Here is an 18826-nt window from a genome sequence, read left to right on the forward strand (position 1 = left end):
AAAAGCAATAAATATCGAGAACATGAGATGAGAAGTCTCTGAAAGTGAGTCCCTCGGTTTGGGAACAGTTCAATGAAGTTGAGTGAAGTTATTCTTCTGGTTCAGGAGCCTGACGGTTGAGGGGTAGTAACTGCTCCTGAACCTGGTGGTGATGGCAGCAGCGAGAAGAGAGCCTAGTGTGGATGGTGGGGTTTGCTAGCTCTCCATGCCAATGTGCTGAATGGCGAGGAGGACTAACCCGTGATGGACTGCGCTGTATTCACTACTTTGCGATTGCCGTGGAGGAGGGTTGGAACCGATACATAGCAGCACAGGAGACTGGAGAAAGGGAGGATGCACTTCATTCTCACAGGGCTAGGAGCAGATTCACCCGGAGATTCAGATCAGAGAGAATTGCAGGGTGTTGGAGAAAGAACAGCAACTAATTCAGGCATGAGATCTGTGATTATCTAATGAAGCAGGCTGCGATGTCACAGCCGTTGCAACAGCAGGCTTTATTGCAACCATCCATTTGAAACATCCGCTCTGAATAATAATGTCTTGCTTCAGTAGGGGCCTGAGGGCAGAGAATAAGTACTTTCTTTTTTCTCCTGACTTGGCACTAATACTTTGTCACATCCGTTCAGAACCGATCTCTTACACAAGTCCCAGCAGGTTGAAGACACACTATGTTTCATCACCCGGCGTTAACTCCCACCCTCTTCCTCTGCTACAGTTATAAATTTGGAAGAAGATGTCCCTGGATACAGAGACACAGGTGGCCACAGCAATCTTCAGCCAAGATGATTTTGAACTTGAAGAATGAAGCCTTTTGTTCTTACATTTTCTACTCCGTGCTCCTGCTCCTGAAGATGTTCGCCGTGGCGATACTCACGGGGCAACTCAGGCTTCGCAAAAAGGTAATAACTCTTTGTAAAGGGAATGTTTCCGCGCTTAAATCGTATCCCTGGTGTCAGTCATGAGTGGTTAAACGTCCTGGTCCTGGTGATTTAGATAGGATCTAATTTCCGGTGCAGGCAGCGAGGCGAGCGGGTGCTGCCTAGCACGGTCGAATTTCTAGCCCCTTAGCATGTCAGGGATGCATCATCCCTCTCCCTTTCCCAACCCGTTGAGGGGTCTCAGCCCAGAACATAGACAGTTTATTCATATCCATGGCCGCTGCCTGGACTGCTGCATACCTCCAGAAATTTGTGTGCGTTCCTCTGGAATTCAGGCATCTGCAGAATCTCCAATTGTTCCTGAATTGAAATATTTCCAGCATCATCTAAGCTACAATTTAACTCCCGTGGTGCCTAGCAGTGCCAGAACATCTCTCTCCATGGGCGCTCGGGCACGAATTGCGAACCCTTTAGTTCCTGCACTAAATTCGTGCCCCAGCCAAGAGTGCCGGACATCGAACGGCAGGGGCAGCGCCCAGCTGAGAGAGAGTCCTGCATCGTCAGTGCTGCCTTCTGTTGTGTGGGTCTCTCAGTGAGCCCTACTGGGACAGACCCCTGGGTCTTGGCCAGTGCTGGGCTCTGGTCGACCGTTACTTCCTTTGTTATTATTTATCTTATTTGATATAGAGATACATATAGAACAGGCTCTTCCCGCCCAACGAGCCACACCACCCAGCAACCCACCTACTTAATACCAGCCTAATCGCAGGGCAATTTAGTGACCGCTACGGCACTGGAAACCAGAGCACCCAGAGCAAACCTACACGGGGATACTGTACAAACCTCTTGAAAACGGCGTGTCAATTGAACTCCGAGCTCTGGGACGTCATAGTCTCAATATTGCTCATCCCACAGGCCGGCCTACTCTCAGACACCCCTCCAACAGTGCGAAGCTCCCTCAAATCTACCTCTCCCACAGTGTCGCTTTCTTAGTACTGTCATTTCCACAACGTGTGCTCCCTCAGTACTGTCTCTCCCGCAGGGTGGTGAATCCTCAGTACTGCCCCTCCCACAGGGTGATGTACTCTCAGTACTGCCCCTCCCACAGAGTGATGTACTCTCAGTACTGCCCCTCCCACAGGGTGATATACCCTCAGTAATGTCTCTCCCACAGGGTAGTGTACCCTCAGTACTGCCCCTCACACAGGGTAATGTACAGTACTGCCCCTCTGTCAGGGTGATGTACTCTCAGTACTGCCCCTCCCACAGGGTAATGTACAGTACTGCCCCTCTGTCAGGGTAGTGTACCCTCAGTACTGCCCCTCACACAGGGTAATGTACAGTACTGCCCCTCTGTCAGGGTGATGTACTCTCAGTACTGCCCCTCCCACAGGGTAATGTACAGTACTGCCCCTCCTGAGGGTGATGTACCCTCAGTACTGCCCCTCTCACAGGGTGATATACCCTCAGTTCTGCCCCTCCCACAGGGTGATGTACCCTCAGTACTGCCCCTCCCACAGGGCAGCGCACCAACAGTAACCGCTCTCCCAGTGGCTCTCCCTCAGTACTTCTCCTGCGGTGCGGCCCTCCCTCACTACTGCCCGTCTCGCGAGGAAGTACTCCCGCCTCCGAAATGGGGTGTTCTTGCTGTAAGGTTTTATGGTGGGTGGGAGACCAACATTAGGTGTACTGAGTTGGAGTGCGGAACAAAGAGACGGGAAGTATACCCACTAAATTCCAGCTAAGAACTGAAATAATATGAAAAAGTCTAATGCTTTTCAGAAAGTCAAATACATGTTTATATACATTGCAATAGCAGTGACATCGTAACAAACCTTCCATGTTAAATTGTGTCTGTCCCAAAGATGTCAATTTCCCAATTAGGTGTTTCCTTTACACCTCATAGGAACTGCATTCAAACAATGTATGCGATATTATTTCTTGACAAGTGCACTCCCTGCAAATGCCTGTATCATGCACCTTAATTCTGAACATTTCAATTGGGTTGTTACACACATCAAAGTCGCTGGTGAACGCAGCAGGCCAAGCAGCATCTGTAGGAAGAGGTGCAGTCGAGAGACCCTTCGTGGGTTGTTACTTGTGTTTGTGTTTAATATTCGGTGAAACTGTCCGCTCAGTGTCCTCGCTGTGACTTCCTTTGTGGATCTCAGCTCTGGTCCAACAGTGTAAACCCCCAGAAAAGGAGAAGAGGGAGGGGTCAGTTATTTTTGGAAAGACACAGCCTCATACCGGACCGGATTAATCCCCACTCTTTCCCGCAGGCTTTTGCCAATCCCGAAGACTCCTTGAGACACGGAGGCTTGAAGTTTTGCCGGACCGATGCAAATGTGGAGCGCTGCCGTAGGTAAGGTGCCAGGATGTGGTGGCCGCGGTAGTGTGTTTCATGCTCTGACACTGCTTTGAAGTTTGCTCGCTCAGGTCTGTACATAGCTCCAGACCTAGTTCCGCTGTCTCCCATCAGATCAAGGGCAATGCTGATGGTGTTATCCCAGTGTTCCCCAGGGGAACTAATAAACACAGTGGCAGGATGGGTCCACACACTCTTGCCCTTGTGTTCTGCTGTGTTTCACCCGAGCCTAGTGATGCACCATCAATAACTCCAAAAGACTGGAAGTAGAGTAAATACTGAAAGGCTTTTATTAGCAGTAAAATGTGACCTCCAGCATGCTGAGTGTCTGCCCCTGGACTGAGAGGAGGAGCCATGGCACAATCGCCTTTATTCAGGGGCCTATGGGAGGAGCCACAGGAGCAGTCAGCAGAGGGGCGTGTCCAGACAGATAACCCAGTTACAACATATATATATATGGTTTACCACAACTAGAAGAATACTTTAAGCCTTTCATTCCCAGATATAGAGTCATGGAAAACTACAGCAGAGAAACAGTCCTTCGGCCCATTTAGTCTACACCGGACCAGTTTAACTGCCTGCTCACATTGACCCACACCTGGTCCATGCTTCTACCATCAATGTACCTATCCAAACAGTTCATAAATGTTGAAATCGGAAGTGCTTCCAGAACTTTTGCTGGCAGCTCATTCCACATGCTTACGACCCTCGGAGCAACAAAAGATCAGAGGGTTGAGAGTGTGATGTTCCCCTTAAACATTTCACCTTTCACCCTTAACTCATGATCTCTAGTTGTAGTCCCACCCAGCTTCAGAGAAAAAAGCTGCTTGCATTTACTCTGTCTATACCCCTAATAATTTTGTAAACCTCTGTCAGATCTCCTCTCACTGTTTTACATTATGGGGAATAAAGTTCTAACCTATTCAACTTTTTTTCTTATAACTCAGTTCCTCCTTGTAAATTTTCTCTGTTACTCTATCAATCTTATTTACATCTTTCCTATAGGTAGATGTCCAAAACTGCACACAGTACTCCACATTAGGCTCAGCAAAGTCTTATATAACTTCAGTTGTATCAGACGTTGTGGAATATGCAGCTTTTGATGTCTCTGGGCCTGTGCTTCATAGAGATCAGAAAGAGTAGGTGAGGGTGGGGTGTCTCATTGAAACCTATTGGAATCTTAAAGTTTGAAGTAGGATTGGACATGGAGAGGATGAACATTGGAGATTTTGCAGATGCTGGAAATCCAGAGCAAAGTGCTGGAGGAACTCAGCCAGTCAGGCAGCGTCTATGGAAAGGAATAAGCAGCTAAAAACCTTCATCGAATCCATAGAGAGGATGTTTCCTTTGGTGAAAGAGACTAGGATCTGATGGCACAGTGTCAAAATAAAGGGAGATGAGGAAATTCTACACCCAGATGGTGATGAATCTGTGAAATTCTTTATTGCAGAAGGTTATGGAGGCCAAATCACTCAGTGTATTTAAGGCAGACATTGACAGGTTCTTGATCAGTAACTGGGTTAAAGGATACTGGGAGAAGACAGGAGAATAGGGTTGAAAAATATCGGTCATTATTGAAAGGTGGTGAAGACTTGATGGGCTAAACGGCCTAAGTTGGTCCAATATCTCGTGGTTTTATTGAATCTGCCTTTTCCTAGAATATCCACAGTTTATATATCTCAGGATGTGAGATGCTGTTCCTGTTAACCTTCTGAGCAGATGAAATCACCTCTGACTACAACACTACCGACACCCCAACAAAACAGCTCTATCCACCCCCTGCTGCTAATGGGCCAGAGGAGGTTCACAGAATGACTGTGGGAATGAAAGGGTTAACACGTGAGGAACATTTGATAGCTCTGTGCCCATGCTTGCTGGAATTTACAAGAACAAGGGGAAATCTCATTGAAAGCTGTCAAATATTGAAAGGCCTAGATAGAGTGAATGTGCAGAGATGTTTCCTATAGTGGGAGAGTCTAGGGCCAGATTCACAGCCTTTTTAAAACCAGATATTAGGAGGAGGTTTTTAGTCGTATGGTTGTGAATCTGTTAAATTAATTGCCACAGATGGCTGTGGAGGCCGTCACAAGGTATATTTAAAGCAGAGGTTGATAGGTTCTTGGTTGAAGTTTACAGGGAGAAGACAGGAGAATGGGGTTGAGAGAGAAAATAAATCAGGCATGATAGATGGTGGAGCAGACTCGATGGGCTGAACGGCCTAATTTTGCCACTATATCTTATGATCTTATGGTTTAATTCATACTGACACATTCTCTTCTTGCCAGGGCCTTGGAACAAGAATTTTAACTTCTCTGATGACTAACTCACCCTTTTGTAATTCCCACAGAGCTCACCGTAATGACATGGAGTGCATCTACCCGTTCCTTTTCCTGGGTGTCGTGTACTGCCTGTTGGAACCTAGCCCATCCATTGCGAGGATCCACTTCCGCATCTTCTTCCTGGCCAGAGTGATCCACACTGTGGCCTACCTGTTCGCCCTGAAGGCTCCCACCAGGTCACTGGCCTACACCATCGGCCAAATGCCCTGCTTCTCCATGGCCCTGAAGATTTTGATCAATGTTGCCTCCTACTGGTGACAGGCAAGAGCACGGAGCGTTCCCAGATGGCGTTCAGCATGCTACTGGCTGAGAGGAATGTTTAGGCTCCTGCAGCCCTCCTCCTCTGATGTCTGAGTATCTGACTGATGAGTCAAACACTAAACTCAAAGACCTCTCCAACGGACTACAGGCCCTAATTCATGTCTATACTGGGAGTTCTTGTAGGCTGGACTGTGAATGCTTTCTATGTTTCAATAGAGACCTCAATTCACACTTGAATGTACAACCTAGAAACAGGCCATTCAGCCCACCAGTCTGCTAGCCATCAAGTGCCCAGGTAGTCCATTTTCCAGTTGTCAGCTTTTTGCTTCAAGTGTTTATCTAGACTTTAAACTTCAGTTGGTGTGCTCCAGAGTTCACCCACCCTCCAGGTGGCAAAAGTTTTCTTCACGGGAAGTCAGACAGCATCTTTCCCAAGGTTGAACTGTATTTAAGGTGAGAGGGGATAACTTTAAAGGAGGTGTTACAGGCAAGTTTTTTTTTACACAGAGTGAGGTGGGTGCTTGGAATGCACTGCTCGGGGTGGTGGTATAGCCAGATACATTAAGGACTTTAAAGAGATGTATAGATAGGCACCTAAATGTGAGGGAAAATGGAGGGATATGAAAATTGTGTAGGCAGGATGAATTAGTTTAGTTGGCCATTTGATGATATATTTATTTGGCTCAGCACAATATTGTGGGCCGAAGGGCCTGTTCTTGTTCTATGTTCATGTTCAAGGTCCTCTCTATGCCTCCTTGCCCAAAAGCAATGACTTCTGATAAGAAAGGCCACAGCTCAGGGAAATAGTCCTCACTATCCCGTCTATAACCCTAATAAATGTTCATACGTCCAGCAAATCCCAACCACCTGTCTCTTCCACCCTGAGTGAAAAAAAACAAACATAACCTATTGAGTGAAAGTCTAAATGAAAACTGTAGATTGCTGGAAATCTGCAGCAGAATCAGAAAATGCTGGAAAATACTCAGCAGCTTAAGCTGCATCTGTGGGAAGAGAAACACAATCAATGTTTCAGATTGATCGTACTGGGTTTTGATGAAGGTGTCCATCGGAAATTTTAACTGCTTCTCTCACTACTGCCTGCTCCCAGCCAAATCCGTCTCTCCTCGTAACTGTAAGACTCCATCCCTGGCAACTTCTGCTGGATCTCCAGTGCAGCTAGTTCTTGGGGTTCTAGGTAGCAAGGATATTTTTATATAATCTCTTACCTTTAAAAAATAAGAACACATTTTTGCTGTTTTCTCGGTGGAGAGGATTAAGGAGAGATTTATAAATCTCAGTGAGTAACTAGCTGAAGGCGCAGGGCAGTTGGTACGTAGTGGACAACAGGAGAATGTAAACAAGTGGATATTTAACCCTCCCCCTTCGCTTTCATTGTTTACTTTCTTGATATGGCTGTCCAACTCATTGGAGATCAGGCCCCGTTGTAGCACCACCCACAGGAATCTGAACTGAGAATCCCACCTAATCAGGAAATAAAAAACGATGGAGCTCTTTTAGTCAACAACTTTAATGTTTCCTGATTCCTAAAGGTAGTAACACAAGAGCTGGGTGGAATTAGCACCAGAAACCCCTAGCAAGTTGATTTTAGTTAAAATTACAACCCCTCCAGCCCAGCAGGAAATAAGTTCACTTGTAGCCATGGCAGGCACCGCAGTCACTGTGTTGCAACTGTACTAAGTTAACGTTATTAATATTATGTTATTGATTTTTTGATAAACACAATGTCACTGTGTCATTCCCAGAAATATGTGATATTATTTATTGTTATTAATATTTTGTTTGCAAAGTTTGACAATAAAATGTTGTAAGGTTGTATTATGATGTTTATAATAATTAATAAATTAAGTTTTAGAAACTATTAACCACTTGTATCATTGCTGCTGGTATCCAGTGCTGGGCCCCACATTTTCGGAAGGGTGCTTAGGTCCCAGGAAGATAAACTCAGTGGCCACTTTATTAGGTACACTTCTACACCTGCCTGTTAATGCAAATATCTAATAAGCCAATCACGTGGCAGTAACTCAATGCATAAAAGCATGCAGACATGGTCAAGAGGTTCAGTCGTTATTCAGACCAAACTTCAGAATGGGGAAGAAATGTGATCTAAGTGACTTGGACAGTGGAATGATTGTTGGTGTCAGATGGGGTGGTTTGAGTATCTCAGAAACTGCTAGTCCCCTGGGATTTTCATGTACAACAGCCTCTAGGGCTTACAGGAGGAATGAGTGCATGGATGAGGGGTTGAAATGGAGAAGCTGAGGCTGTTCTCCCTGCAGGGAAGGTGGCAAAAAGTTTAGGATGGGATTGGAAAAAGCCGCCACTGTGGACCGTGTACAAAATTTGCAAAGGATGTAGCAGAGCCAGACACTGGAGGAAAAAAATGGAAGACGGAGTTGAATCCAGTAAAGTGTGAGGAATTGTTCTTTGGGACATCAAATGCAAAGGGAAAGTATAGAGTTAATGACAGGCACCTCAACAGCATCAATGTGCAATGGGATCTTGAGAACCAAGTACATAGATCCCCGGTTCTAGTATCGATAAAGCAGTGGCTCATTGGCAGGAGGCAAAGAGTGGGAATAAAGGGAACTTTTCCTGCCTGCTTGCTGGTGACTAGTGCTGTTCCACAGGGGTCTGTGTTGGGATCGATTCTTTTTATGGTATACGTCAATGATTAGGTTGATGGAATTGATGGCTTGTTGCAATGTTTGCAGAGCAATGAAGATAGGTGGAGGGGCAGGTAATTATGAGGAAGTAGAGAGGCTCCAGAAGGACTTAGACAGATAAGGAGAACGGGCAATGAAATGGTGGATGGAATACAGTGTCACAAAGTGTATGGTCATGCAATCTGGTAGAAGAAATTAAATGGTTGACTATTTTCTACTGTGCTCGGGCATGGCAGGGGGAGTTTTCTTCCTTCTCCTGTCTGCGTGAGATGTGGGACTTTCGAGAAACGTTGAACTTTTTACTGTGCCATGGACTGTTCTTCATCAAGTTATGGTATTGTTGCACTGTTGTAACTATATGTTATAATTATGTGGTTTTGTTAGTTTTTCAGTCTTGGTCTGTCCTGTGTTTTTGTGATATCACACCGGAGGAATATTGTATCATCTCTTAATGCATGCATTACTAAATGACAATAAAAGAGGACTACGTGTCCTCATAATCTAAAAAAATAGAAATTACTGAGGTACAATGGGACATGGGAGCCCTTGTGCAGGAATCCCTAAAGGTTAATTGCAAGTTGAGTCTGTATTGAGGAAGGCAAATGCAATGTTAGCATTCATTTCAAGAGGACTAGAATATAAAAGCAAAGATGTAATGTTGAGACTTTATCAAGGATTGGTGAGACCTTGCCTGGGGTATTGTGAGCAGTTTTGGGCTCCTTATCCTAGAAGGGATGTGCTGAAACTGGAGAGAGTTCAAAGGAGGTTAATGAAAATGATTCCAGGATTATACAGCTTGTCATATAAAAAGAATTTGAAGGCTCTGGGCCTGTATTCACTGGAATTCAGATGAATGAGGGGTAACGTAATTGAAACCTATCGAATGGTCAAAGGACATGATAGAGTGGATGTTTCCAATGGTGGGAGAGTCTATGACCAGAGGACACAGCCTCAGAATAGAGGGGCAACCTAAGAATGGAGATGAGGAGGAACCTCTTTACCTAGCAAGTGGTGAATCTGTGGAATTGGCCAAATCTTTATATTATTTAAGGCAGAGGTTGATAGGTTCTTGATTGGTCAGGCCATGAAGGGATACGGGGAGGAGGCAAGAGATTGGGGCTGAGAGAAAAATTGAATCAGCTGTGACAAAATGGCGGAGCAGACTCAATGGGCCAAATGGCCTAATTCTGCTCCTATGTCTTGTGGTCTTATGGTGCTATGGAATCAGAAAACCATTTTTGTTATAAAACTAAAGCGATTCTGAGATGAACTTCGGTCCCGGAACATTGAGAGCTTTAAAAACAACTAAGAGAACAATTAAATCAATTCTAAAGCAAACAGAAAGCCAATGCAGAACACAGCAAATGCATGTAGAGTATAGGAATGATATGCTGCCTCATCCTAAACTAAGCCTAATAGTCTAAGATTATTAAACCTAAGGCTTAATAGCTAAGTCTATTGGGGAGAGTTTAAACTAGAATCACTGGGGGGATGAGAACTGAACTGAAGAGATGGAGGAAGGGGCAGTTGGCTCACAAATTGAGAAAGACCATGTGAAAGGGAGGATAGGCAGATGATAGAGAAGGGATACACTCAGACCGATGATTTGAGATGTGTGTACTTTAATGCAAGAAATATCACGAACAAAGCAGATGAGCTTAGAATATGGATCAGTACTTGGAGCTATGATATTGTGGCTATTACAGAGACTCGGATGGCTCAGGGGCAGGAATAGCTACTTAAGAGTCCCAGGATTTCGATGTTTCAGAAAGAACAGGGAGGGAGGCAAAAGGGGTGGGGGCGTGGCACTGTTGATCAGAGGTAGTGTCACAGCTGCAGAAAAGAAGGAAGTCATGGAAGGATTGTCTACTGAGTCTTTATGGGTGGAAGTTAGAAACAGGAAGGGGTCCAGAACTCTACTGGGTGTTTTTATGGACCACCCAGTAGTAACAGTGACATTGAGGAGCAGATAGGGAGACAGATTCTGAAAGCAGGCAATAATAATATTGCTGTCATGATGGGAGATTTTAATTTCCCCAATATAGATTGGCATCTCCCTAAAGCAAAAGGTTTAGATGGGGTGGAGTCTGTGAGGTGTGTTCAGGAAGGTTTCTTGACACAATATGTAGATAAGCCTACAAGAGGAGAGGCTGTACTTGATCTGGTGTTGGGAAATGAACCTGGTCAAGTGTCAGGTCTCTCAGTAGGAGAGCGTTTTGGAGATAGTGATCACAATTCTACCTCCTTTAACATATCATGGGAGAGGGCTAGGAACAGACAAGTTAGGAATGTATTTAACTGGAGCAAGGGGAAATATGAAGCTAAAAGACAGGAACTTGGAAGCATAAATTGGGAACAGATGATCTCAGTGAAATGTACAGAAGAAATATGGCAAATGTTCAGGGGATAATTGCATGGTGTTCTGCATGGGAACGTTCCAATGAGACAGGGAAAGGCTGATAGAGTACAGGATCCATGGTGTACAAAGGTTGTTGAAATTCTAGTCAAGAAGAAAAGAAGTGCTTACGGTAGATTCAAAAAACTAGGTAATGATATAAGCTAGAAGATTATAAAGCTAGCAGGAAGGATCTTAAGAATGAAATTAGAAAGAGCCAGAAGGGGCCATGAGAAGGCGTTGGTGAGGAGAATTAAGGAAACCCCCAAGGCATTCTACAAGTATGTGAAGAACAAGAGGATAAGATGTGAGAGAATAGGACCAATCAAGTGTGACAGTGGAAAAATGTGTATGGAACTGGAGGAGAAATCTGAGGTACTGAATGAATACAACAGGAATTCTGCAGATGCTGGAAATTCAAGCAACACACATAAAAGTTGCTGGTGAACACAGCAGGCCAGGCAGCATCTCTAGGAAGAGGTGCAGTCATCGTTTCAGGCCGAGACCCTTCGTCAGGACTAACTGAAGGAAGGGTTCAGTTAGAAGGAAGAGCTCTTCCTTCAGTTAGTCCTGACGAAGGGTCTCGGCCTGAAACGTCGACTGCACCTCTTCCTAGAGATGCTGCCTGGCCTGCTGCGTTCACCAGCAACTTTTATGTGTGTTACTGAATGAATACTTTGCTTCAGTATTCACTATGGAAAAGGACCTTAGCAATTGTAGGGATGACTTACAGTGGACTGAAAAGCTTGCACATATAGATATCAAGAAAGAGGCTGTGCTGGAGCTTTTGGAAAGCATCAAGTAGGATAAGTCACCGGGAATGGACGAGGTATACTCCTGGCTACTGTGGGAGGTGAGGGAGGAGATTGCTGTGCTGCTGGCAATGATCTTTGGAGCATCAATGGGACAGGAGAGGTTCCAGAGGATTGGAGGGTTGCAGAAAGGAAGTAGAGATAGCCCAGGAAATTATAGACCAGTGAGTCTTACTTCAGTGGTTGGTAAGTTGATGGAGAAGATCCTGAAAGGCAGGATTTGTTAACATTTGGAGAGGCATAATATGATTAGGAATAGTCAGCATGGCTTTGTCAAAGGCAGGTCATGAATTACTAGCCCGACTGAAGTTTTTTGAGGATGTGACTAAACACATTGATGAAGGTAGAGCAGTAGATGTAGTGTATATGGATTTCAGCAAGGCATTTGATAGGGTACCTCATGCAAGGCTTATTGAGAATAGAAGGGAGCATGGGATCTAAGGGGACATTGCTTTGTGGATCCAGAACTGGCTTGCCCACAGAAGGCAAAGGGTGGCTGTAGATGGGTCATATTCTACATGGATGTTGGTGACATGAGGTGTGCCTCAGGGATCTGGTCTGGGACCACTTAATGATAGAGATCTAGAAAATTATAAGGCTAGCAGGAAGGAGCTTAAGAATGAAATTAGAAGAGCCAGAACTGGCCATGAGAAGGCCTCAGCAGACAGGATTAAGGAAAACGCCAAGGCATCGTTCAAGTATGTGAAGAGCAAGAGGAGAGAATAGGACCAATCAAGTGTGACAGTGGAAAAGTGTGTATGGAACCGGAGGAGATAGCAGAGGTACTTAATGAATAGTTTGCTTCAGCTTTCAATATGGAAAAGGATCTTGGTGATTGCAGGGATGACCTGCAGCGGACTGAAAAGCTTGAGCATGTAGATATTAAGGAAGAGGATGTGCTGGAGCTTTTAGAGAGGATCACATTGGACAAGTGACCGGGACCGGATGGGATGTACTCCAGGCTACTGTGGGAGGCGAGGGAGGAGATTGCTGAGCATCTGGCGATGATCTTTGCATCATCAATGGGGATAGGAGAGGTTCGGGAGGATTGGAGGGTTGCGGATGTCATTCCTTTATTCAAGAAAGGGAGCAGGGATAGCCCAGGAAATTATAGACCGGTGAGTCTTACCTCAGTGGTTAGTAAGTTGATGAAGAAGATCCTGAGAGGCAGGATTTATGAACATTTGGAAAGACATAATATGATTAGGAACAGTCAGCATGGCTTTGTCAAAGGCTGATCGTGCCTTTCAAGCATGATTGAATTTTTTGAGGATGTGACAAAACACACTGATGAAGGTACAGCCATAGATGTAGTATATATGGATTTTACCAAGGCATCAGATAAGGTACCCCATGCAAAGCTTAATGAGACAGTTCGGAGGCATGGGATCCAAGGGGACATTGCTTTGTGGATCCGGAAATGGTTTGCCCACAGAAGGCAAAGAGTGGTTGTAGATGGGTCATATTCTGCATAGAGGCTGGTGACCAGTGGTGTGCCTCAGGAATCTGTTCTCACGAATCTGCTCCCTACTCTTTGTGATTTTTATAAATGACCTGGATGAGGAAGTGGAGGGATGGGTTAGTAAATTTGCTGATGACACACAGGTTGAGGGTGTTGTGGATAGTGTGGAGGGCTGTCAGAGTTTCCAACGGAACATTGATAGGATGCATAACTGGGCTGAGCAGTGGCAGATGGAGTTCAACCCAGATAAGTGCAAGGTGGTTCATTTTGGTAGGTCAGATATGATGGCAGAATATAGCATAATTCGTAAGACTCTTGGCAGTGTTGAGGATCAGAGGGATCTTGGGGACCAAGTCCGTAGGTCACTCAAAGCTGCTGCGCAGGTTGGCTCTGTGGTTAAGAAGGCATACGGTGCATTAGACTTCATCAACTGTGGGATTTAGTTCAAGAGCCAAGAGGTAATGTTACAGCTGCATTGAACCCTGGTTAGACCCCACTTGGAGTACTGTGCTCAGTTCTGGTCATTTCACTGCAGGAATGATGCGGACACTATAGAAAGGTTGCAGAGGAGATCTACGAGGATTGAGGAGCATGCCTTACGAGAATAGATTGAGTGAACTTGGCCTTTTCTCCTTGGAATGACAGAGGATGAGAGATGACCTAATAGAGGTGTATAGGATGATGAGGGGCATTGATTGTGTGTATAGTCAGAGGCTTTTTCCCAGGGCTGAAATGGCTAACACAAGAGGGCAAAGTTTTAAGGTGTTTGGAAGTAGGTACAGAGGAGGTGTCAGGTGTAAGTTTTTTATGCAGAGAGTGGTGAGTGCATGGAATGGCAGCGACTGTGGTGGAGGCAGATATAATAAGGTCTTTTTAAGAGACTCCTGGATAGGTACATGGTCTTTAGAAAAATAGAGGTATATGGGTAGCCCTAGGTAATTTCTAAAGTAAGTACATGTTCGGCACAGCATAGTGGGCCGAAGACAGTGGCTATACTTCTTTAGGAGTTTGAAGAGATCTGGCATGTCAACAAACATATCTTAGTTGAACCGTGGAGAGCAGTCTGACAGGCTGCATCACTGTCTGGTATGGAGGGGCTACTGCACAGGACCGAAAGAAGCTGCAGAAGGTTGTAAATCTAGTCAGCTCCATCTTGGCTACTAGCCTACAAAGTACCCAGGACACCTTCAAGGAGAGGTGTCTCAGAAAGGCAGCGTCCATTATTAAGGACCTCCAGCACCCAGGGCATGCCCTTTACTTACTGTTACCATCAAGTAGGAGATACAGAAGCCTGAAGGCACAGACTCAGCGACTCAGGAACAGCTTCTTCCCCTCTGCCATCCGATTCCTAAATGGACATTGAATCCTTGGACACTACCTCAATTTTTTTAATATACAGTATTTCTGTTTTTTCCACATTTTTTAATCTATTCAATATATGTATACTGTAATTGATTTACATGTTTATTTATCACTATTATTCATTATTTTTTTTTCTCTTCTAGATTATGTATTGCATTGAACTGCTGCTGCTAAGTCAACAAATTTCACGTCACACGCCGGTGATAATAAACCTAATTCTGATTCTGTATGGGTTTTCTATGTTTTTATCCTGGTGGTTGGAAGTGGAGAAGTGGTGTTCTGAAGGAGTTGAAGTTTGGCAGTAGATTGCTTCGGAAGGCCAGTTAAGAAAACGCTTTGCAGTAATCAAGTCTGTTCAATATATAGATGTGACTCTCCCTGCCAGTCCCACATATATTACTCCGCCTGGCACTGGACCAACTATGCAGCTGGAATACTGTATAGACCCAGGCTGGGCAAAGCTAGCAGATCTTCTTCCCTTGAAGGGCACTAGGAAATTGTGGACTCCATTGCTGAGATGAGTTTTTTTTAATTGATTGCTGATATTTATTTAATTTGTTGAATATAATAAGACCCTTAACAGTGTTGTTGAGCAGAGGGATCTTGGGATCGAACTCCATAGCTCCCTGAAGTGGCTACACAGGTTGATAGGGTGAATTCAGCAGCTGATGGCATGCTTGCTTTCATTAGTCGAGGCACTGAGTTCACAAGTCAGGAAGTTACGGTACAGCTTTATAAAGCTCTAGTGAGGCCACCTCGGGGGCACTGCATAAAATTCTGGCCATCAAATCATAGGAAGGGTGCCAGTGTTTTGGAGAAGCAGCAGAAGAAGTTTACCAGGATGCTGCCTGGATCAGAGGGCATTTGCTATCATGAGAGGTTGGACTGGCTTGGGTTACTTTCTCTGCTGTGGCAGAGGCTGAGGACAGATCTGGTAGATAGGGTAGGCAGACCGTATCTTTCTCCCAGGGTTGAAAAGCCTAATGCCAGAGGGCACACATTTAAGGTGGCAGGGGGGAAAGGGAATTCAAAGGACATGTGAGGGGCATTTTTTTACACTGAGAGTGGAGCTTGCCTGGAATGCACTGCCTGGGGTGGTGGTAGGGGCAGATACATTAGAGACTTTTAAGGGGTGTTTAGATTGGCACATGATTGTGAGGAAAATGGAAGGATATGGAGATTATGTAGGTGGAAGAGATTAGTTTGGATGGCCATTTAATTGATTCAGCACAACATATTGTGCCGAAGGGTCTGTGCTGTGCTGTACTGTTCTATGTTCAGTAAATTCCCTGGCCTGCTGTGATGTGATTGATTGTACACAGCAACTTAATGACTTAGACAACGTGAACTGAATAGAAAACGCGGAGTTTCTCATCCATCTGTTGTCTGAGTTCCCCTCAACCTGCGGGTTAACGCTCACAGCATTAAACAGCTCAGAACTCCCGGAAAAAGTGGTTTCAGACCTGACGATATGCGACAAAAATAGAAGTCCAAAACAACACACACAAAATGCTGGAGGAACTCAGCAGGTCGGACAGCGTCTATAGAGAGGAATAAACAGTCAATGTTTCAGGCCGAGACCCTTCTTCAAGACTACGAAGGAAGGGGGAAGATGCCAGAATAAAAAAGTGGGGGGGAAGGGAAGGAGGAGGGGACCGGGGGAAAGTAATAGGCAGGTGAGAAGTAGAGGAAGTAGGAGAATAGAGGAAGGGGGTATTAAATACAAAGCCCACATATAAAAGGTAGAACAGTATAGACCAAGACACGCCTTTCAGCCTACAATCTTGTGTCAAGCCAATTACGGTAATTCAATATCTAACTAATCCCTTCAGTCTTCACAATATTCATAACCCTCCATTTCCTGCACAACGATGTGTGTATGTGAGAGACTTTAATTTTTTTTTATCCTAACCAGCTCCGCAATACAACAGATTCCAAGCACCCATTATTCCCCGTGTGAAAAACACGGATCCACACTGAAATTAGCCCGTCTAACCTTACATGCCTTGCCCTTTGGTGTTAGACATTGCAAGCCTGGGGGAAAAACTATTGCTGTCGACTCTGTCTATGTCTGTCACAACTTTATAAACTTCAGTCAGTTCGCCCCTCAGACTCCGCCAGTGCAGAGAAAACAAGCTGTCAGTCTGACCTTGAGAGATCACATGATTACAATGTTCCTGAAGTTCCAAAGTCACGATATGAAATATTATAACTGGCTGCTTGTAATTACTCAACATTAACCATCACACAGTAGCAGATAATTTAGCTCTCTCATTTTGTCTCTCCTTCTCGCTTCCCCTCTCACTTCTCCTCTTTTCCTCCCCCTCACTCTCTTCCTCCCCCTCTCCTTCTTTCTCCCCTTCTCTCTCCCTCCCTTCCCCACTCTCTTCCTCCTTCTCACCTTCTCTCCACTACTCTCTTCCCTCTCCCTTTCCCTCTTTTCTTCCTCACTCTCCCTTGCTCCGCTTCCCTCTCCCTTCCCCCTCTCTTCCACTCGCTCTACCTCTCTCTCTCCCTCCCCCTTCTCCCTCTCCCTTCCACTCTCTTCCCATCTACCCTCTCCCTCATCTCTCACTCTCTCCCTCCACTCCCCTCCTTCTTTCTTACCTTCTCTCTGCCTCTCTCTCCCTGTTTCCCTCTTTCTCCTCTCTCTCCCCTCTTTCTCCCATTCTTTCTCCTTCTCCTCTCCTTCTACCCCCCTCCACCTCTACCGCTCTCTACCCCCTCCCTCTTTCTCGTCTTCCCTCTCCCTTCCCCTTTTCTTCCACTCTCTCCCTCCTCTCTCCTCCCTTCCCTCTCCCCCTCTCTCTCCCTCCTCCTTCTACACCCTCTTGCTCATTCTCTGCCTTATCTTCCTGCTCTCTCTCTTTTTCTCTCCCTTCCCCCTCTCTCTTCCTCCTTCCCCTCTCTCCATACATGTGGTCAATCGTGTCATAATTAATTTCTACGATAATTTTAAATCACTAGTTCTTCAGCTACAGATGGCTCTACAGGATATTCTGCCTCCAGCTGCCGTTCATTTGAGCAAGTAGGACTGGGGTTTACAATAGTGGGGGGTAAGCTCCCACTACCTATTAAATGCTCGCAATGGAGTGTACCTCAAATAGCCTCTGACAACCGTGCAGTTTCTGGCTTTTAGGAGGTTTAGTTACTCAGCCCGATGGAACCATTTCTAGTGACAGAATGGGGAATAGCAGGTAATGGGCCAGTCACTTCCAGCCGCTCATCCAGGAGGAGGAAAACTCTGCTCTCAAACCTCTGCTGCCTTGCATCTATACTCACTCATGGGGAAAGCTCTGGGAGCAAACCCTGGGGACAAGTCCTGAAATTGAGATCCTAAGACAGTCCTATGTTGAGTTCAATGCTGACTGTCAATTCCTGCTGATGCCAAACTGTACCGGTGTCTGCCGATTCTTTTGATCATCAGCCACGTGTGCAACAGCTTGCTCGCTGTATCGTACTGCTCTGGCTTGGATATAACAGCTAGGGTGCAACTTCATTGGTCAACCCCAACCAATGGAGGGTCGCAAGCAACATTTCAAGTAAAATCCAATTGCTGCTCTACTCATGTTAGGCATGTTCTCAACATAAGTACTTAGTTCCTGTGTGGAGAATTATCAAGAATAATTTGAATTTATGTATCACCGTTAATATCATGGCAGCGAGGTGGTGGAGGCCACTTGACATTAGGAATATTTAAGAAACTCTTAAACTCTATCATGGATGGTCCTAAGCCCAGCTGAGAAAGGAGGTGGGTTGGTAACCTCGTCCCTTAAAGACTCAGAACCACAGAAATGGCGACAGAGGCTCCACAGACCTCATCCCTGTGGTCAGAAGGATATTAAACTGGAACATAGGCTACACTTGGGGTCAGCTTTAAAGACTAGCCCAGGACAGAGGATGCTGGTGTCAGTGGACTATGCCGCAGTAGCAGAAGAAACTAAGATAGAGACATAGGAAAGGAAAGGTACGTCGCATCCGGAGTTTCTCCGGTTTAGCGGACGATTTCCCTCCACGCCTCTCTGACGTAGTGGGGAACCGCGTATGAGGCAAGTTACAGCAGTGGTTTGTCATTGCTTTCTGCTGGGTGAGTTTCGAAAGAGATCACCAGCTCGTAACCCAGCACGGATGGAAAGCATGCAGGGGAGCTGGCTGGATTCGAACTCAGGACCTTTTGGGACCTCCAGCCGGGACATAGATGGTTGAAAAATGGAGTGCTATGTAGGAGTGAAGAGTTAGATTGAACCCAGAGTAGGTTAAAGGGT

General features: G+C 45.4%; 1 pseudogene; it reads left to right on the forward strand.

Annotated features, from left to right (window-relative positions):
* The first annotated feature begins 733 nt into the window (after positions 1 to 733).
* Positions 734 to 7639, forward strand: LOC134346554 (prostaglandin E synthase-like; annotated as a pseudogene).
* Positions 7640 to 18826: the final 11187 nt, after the last annotated feature.

Source organism: Mobula hypostoma, chromosome 5, assembly GCF_963921235.1.
Source record: "Mobula hypostoma chromosome 5, sMobHyp1.1, whole genome shotgun sequence".
NCBI classification, from domain to species: Eukaryota; Metazoa; Chordata; class Chondrichthyes; order Myliobatiformes; family Myliobatidae; genus Mobula; species Mobula hypostoma.